Raw genomic sequence first — 5409 nt, 5'->3', positions numbered from 1 at the left:
TGTCCCAGGCCAAGGAAGCACATCATCCTTTGGAGCACTGAAGGGAAAAAGCATCTTGTAAATGAAAAGCTTTGTGACTGTCAGGAATAATAATAACTAACAAGTCCTGAACATAGGAAGCCAAAAAGGGCAGATTTGTAAAGGCTCCATCCAATCCAGAGACTTGATCTGCAGGGTTAATTTCTTCATCTTTTCACAGCAGCCTAGAGAGTCCTAAAAGCCCCATCACCTAAGAAGCTAATAGCTTTTGATTTGTCTTCACTTTCTTTGTGATTTTATTCTTTGGGTTAAAAAAAAAGTTCTAAGGCAAAGCCAAGTTCTGTATTAAAAAAAGACTGGACTCCCAGCTGGGAGGAGATGGGGAGCATATGGGCCCAATACCGCTTGAAAATCGTCCCTTTTCTGCTGCTTAATAGCAGGCATATGAGTGATTTATTTCTTCCAATGTCTCTTAGTTTGTAATAAAGTTTTCAACAGCTCTTTTTAGGTTTTGCACCCTCTGCCCGACTATGCATGCACACACACAAACTCACACACACACACACACACACACACGACCACACATCCTTATATTCACTTTGTTCTTTTTCACATAATGTCAACTCATAAACCTTTCATCAAGTCAACCAGGTGGAAAAAACCCATTACTGAAAGAAGTACTCATTCAGGTTTAGGATAGGGTGTAGCTGGGGAATGAGAGTGGAGGAGGAGGGAAAGGAAGAGAAGAGGAGAAAGTTCTCCAATGGGAATATTTTGTGAGTGTGCATGTGTGTGCGCATGCGTGCGTGGGCACACTCGGGCGCACACACACGCACATACACACACACATGTTTGGCCAGCTTTGCTCCACATTATGACTGCCAGCACTCCACAGAGCCTGACAAATCTGTCATTACGGTGACAGGATATGGAATGTACTGTGTACATATTCAAAGAGAGAGTGCTTTGGGCCTAATACCCAGTGATGAAAGAAAGACTTCAGCAAAGCCAGGCTCCTCTAGCCTGAACAAACATTCTCGTACTTTGTGCAGCACTTTGTGTAGAGGGCAAGCAATCATCATCATCATCATCAATCGTATTTATTGAGCGCTTACTATGTGCAGAGCACTGTACTAAGCGCTTGGGAAGTACAAATTGGCAACATATAGAGACAGTCCCTACCCAACAGTGGGCTCACACGCCACCTCCCTTTTTCTTCTTCTCATTTCCTCTCTTTCTTCCCCGACCACTAACACTCCCCTCACCCTCTCACCCTCCCCTATCTTGGAAAGTCTTTTTAGCTCCTCTGGACTAGCACCCACGTACTCCCTACAATTCTAGACTGTGAGCCCGCTGTTGGGTAGGGACCGTCTCTATATGTTGCCAACTTATACTTCCCACGCGCTTAGTACAATGCTCTGCACACAGTAAGTGCTCAATAAATACGATTGAATGAATGAAAAGATGAAGCTGGATATGTGATACCACAATTGACAGAAAGGTTTTACCAGGAATTGTACAGATGCGGGAAGAGGTGCTGAAAAACAGAAGACTGGGTGTGATGGGGGGAAGGGGGAAGGGAGGGAAGTGTGGTGGGAACAGCTGACTGGTTTAAGGTGGCAGAAGATCTGTGGTGCCAGGTTGCACTGGGCTGGTCCTAGTTAACCACACTTCAAGTAGAAACCAGACAAGTGTCTTACTCTACAAGCCCTCCCCCACCCCCAGCAAATTCCTGGGACTACTTGGAAGTCCAAGTCCAAGTCATGCTTAAGCACTTCCCCCTGAAGCTCTGGGGTTTCAGTTGTGACCTTAGAGATATTAATTTTTCTTCGTTCTGACAAGCCCCCATCCATCATTCTGAGTGCCAGGTTTAAAGTCCAGAGTTTCATGATTCTGTGGCTCCCTCCCACTATAATCAGTTCATTCATTCAGTCAATTATATTTATTGAGTTCTTACTATGTGCATAGCACTGTATTAAGTGCTTGGGAGAGTACGATATAACAATAAACAGACCCACTCCCTGCCCACAACGATATTACAAAGTGCCGCAGACGTGGGCAGAGCAGAGAGGGTTTGGGGGATGAAGATGGGGGACAGAGGCCTGACCCCATAAGTGAGCAGCCCAGTTCAACTGGTCTTGAGCTTATATCATGATATGGGATGGGTTCCCCTTATCTCTCCATTGGGGATAGAGCTGGGCCTGGTGCCATTACTTAATACCTGGTACTTACTGACTGCTTACTGTGTGAAGAACACTGTACTAAGCACTTGGAAGAGAACGATAGAAGTAAGAAGACACAATCTTTGCCCTCCAGGAACTTACAGTCTAATGGGATGTTCATGGTGTGAAAAGGAGAGTGACTTTACCACTCTCACACTCCCTATGTGTTTGTTATGCTAGGAGGAGCATAACAATGTATGGGGCCTGGAGTCAGAAGGACCTGGGTTCTAATTCCATCTCCACAACTTGTCTGCTGTGTGACCTTTGAAAAGTCCCTTAACTTCTCTGTGCTTCAGTTACCTCATCTTAAAATGGAGGTTAAGACTATGAGCCCCATGTGGGACAAGGACTGTGTCCAACCTGCTTAGCTTGTATCTATCCCAGAGCTTAGTACAGTGCCTAGCACATGGTTATTGCTTGACAAATGCCTTAAAAAAAAAAGACTTGGTGATGCATAATTTCTCCCTGTTTCTCAAAGAAGCTAATTTATCCCATGTGTAGTATGGGTAGGAATTGTTTAAGAAAACAATTGTTTTTAGCTTTTGAATGATGCACCACTTAACAATCACTAAAAAATACACCAAATTCTGTGGATGAATTAAGCAATGGTCTGTAAAATGCTTTGAGCTCCTTGGCAAAAGTTATGGAAAAACTGATCATTTCTTGTTACAATCAGCAGTGGCAGGGGATGGGAGTGGACAAAGTCCAGGATGTTGTTTTTTTTCCTTTGCCAGTTTGATAAAAAAAAGTCCATCAGGAAAACGTCACCCATAGTTTATTTTATAGTCACTCCTTGGATCTTGCTGGATTTTTTTGGAAGTCCTCAGGCAGCATATCCCCCTGCCCCTCTGAAAAAATGAACCCCAGTGCAAGCAAGCCACAGAAGAAAAAGAACCTCAAACTAGTGGAGTGGGAAACTTAACTCAGCCCCCCTGCCTCAAAAATCACCCTCTGGCTTTCCAGTCAGAATCCAGCAGGCATATAATGCTGCCCAGCTGCTCTCACTATTGGAGATATCCTGTGACACTGTGTTATGACACGCCGCTTGCTGTCTGCCAGGACCCTGTTTAGGATTAACCGAGCCAACGCTTTAAAGTTCCTCATCGCTCAGGCCCTGCCGCTGAAATCTGACTTCTTAATCTTGGCTGACCTATCAACCGCTGCCCCTTTGAATTAGCGACCCCTGCCTTTCTTCTGCCCCTCTCCAAGATACAGCTCGAGTTTCACCCAAGAGGCTGGAAATCTGAACACTGGTTGAGGAAAAAGTGCTATTTGTATAGTCTCCCCCTCTAGCCTTACTGCCCAGGACATCCGTTCCCTCCTGGTGGCTTTGACTTTTACTGCTTAGTTCGGCCTCTGACACAGACCGGTTCCAATTCTGAGGTAGCTGAAGAAATACCTAGGGAGATGATTAGTGGACTTGCTTGTTGAGATTGAGAGGGACCCCAAAGGCCACTGTGATGTGTGTCAGTTGTTTGGGCTTGGGTAGGTTTTGTAGTCCAAATGCTCTTAAATGTCACACATTACAATAGAAGAGAACTTAAGCACTAAGAGCCCATTTTTCTGCCCTTAGCTAGGGAAAGAGTCAGCCTAGAGAAGCAGTATGGCCTAGTGATAGAGCACAGTCTTGGGACCCAGAAGGACCTGGGTTCTAATTCTGGCTCCACCACTTGTCCACCAGTTCCCCCTATTAGATGATAATCTTGTCATGGGCAGGGAACATGTCTGTTAATTCTATTGCATTGTGCTCTCCCAAGCACTTAGTATAGTGCTCTGCATGAAGTAAGCACTCAATAAAAAGGAACGATTGATTGCCTGCTGTGTGACATTGGGCAAACCACTTAACTTCTCTGTGCCTCAGTTACCTCATCTGTACAGTGGGGATTTAAGACTGTGAGCGTCATGTGGGATAGGGACTGTGCCTAACACGATTTTCCTGTAATAATAATAATGATGATGATAATAATTGTGTCATTTTTAAGCACTTACTATGTGCCAGGCAAGATACTAAGCACTGGGGTAGATACAAGATAATTTTGTTGGATGCATTCCCTGTCCCATATCCACCCCAGTGCTTAGTACATTGCCTTGCACAGAGTTAAGTGCTGATCATATACCACACCTATTATTATTATCATTACTATCATTATTTCCTCCAACCTATCCACATAAGCCCCTCTCAGGGTCACACCTGGAGAGTTTCCAGTACTCTACCAGTCTCGGCTACAAGAGGGAGAGTCAAGCAGAGGCATACCCATTCCATTCCTAGCCTGGCCGGTGGCTAGCGAGTGGAAGGCGATCTGCTACAAGTCAAGACTCACCCATGCTGGACAGCAGCAGCAGAGTCGACGGCGGAGACTCAGGTTTACTGCGTGGAAAGCAGCAATGGTAAACCACTTCCATATTTTTACTAAGAAAACTCTATGGTGCACTACCAGAATGATTGCAGGTGGAGAGCAGGGCGTTCTGGGAGATATATGTCCGTGGTGTCTCTATGGGTCAGAGACAACTCTAAGGCATAAGGCAAGACAAGGCTATCATTATTATTAGGAAGAATATTTCCTGGCAGAAATAACAGCCCTCTCTGGGAGAACAGCAAGTGTCTCTTGACCCTGTGGATCAGTCTGACCCTGGTGGTTAGGATGGTTTTCAATCCTTGTTCTCTAGGGTATAGATGTAGCTGTGGTGAGAGACAAAATGCTGGACAAGATGTACATTTCATTTCCTTTTTCTGGTGTATTTCACACTGGGCTTTCACCTATCTGCTGCGCAAAACTGCCACCTTGGCATTGCCAGCACCAGCCTCTGGCCCTATCTCACCGCCAAATGAACTTCATGGAAAACTTTTCAAGTTGTCAAAAATGTCAGGAGAGTGCTTGTTGCAACACCCTCTCTTCCATCTCAACTTGGCAAAGACTAGTCTTAAGATCTCCTCCAGAAAGCATCAAACATGGGTTATAAAAGTTGCCCCCACGCCTTAGGTGCCAGAGTGTCTAAGGAGAAACTTGATCTGTCTTAAAGACTTGATAATGCTTGAGAAGATGGCTCCCTCTGATCACTTTATCTGCCTTAATCAGCTGCATTTTTTCAGTCTCATTTAACAATTTTTTTGCCACAGGGATGAAATGAGGGAGAACAATGAAAAGGGGGAGGGCCATGATGGGGTGGGTGGAATTAAAGGACTCCTGAGTGAATAGGTAATCTGATT

General features: G+C 45.0%; 1 non-coding gene across 1 annotated transcript; it reads left to right on the top strand.

Moving 5' to 3' along the window:
• The first annotated feature begins 4374 nt into the window (after positions 1-4374).
• Positions 4375-4512, top strand: LOC119928971. Its single transcript, XR_005451116.1, has one exon. It is a non-coding gene; the product is annotated as a small nucleolar RNA SNORA7 (small nucleolar RNA).
• Positions 4513-5409: the final 897 nt, after the last annotated feature.

This window comes from Tachyglossus aculeatus, chromosome 5, assembly GCF_015852505.1.
Source record: "Tachyglossus aculeatus isolate mTacAcu1 chromosome 5, mTacAcu1.pri, whole genome shotgun sequence".
Lineage (NCBI taxonomy): Eukaryota > Metazoa > Chordata > Mammalia > Monotremata > Tachyglossidae > Tachyglossus > Tachyglossus aculeatus.
This window is presented reverse-complemented; position numbering and strand designations above follow the sequence as displayed.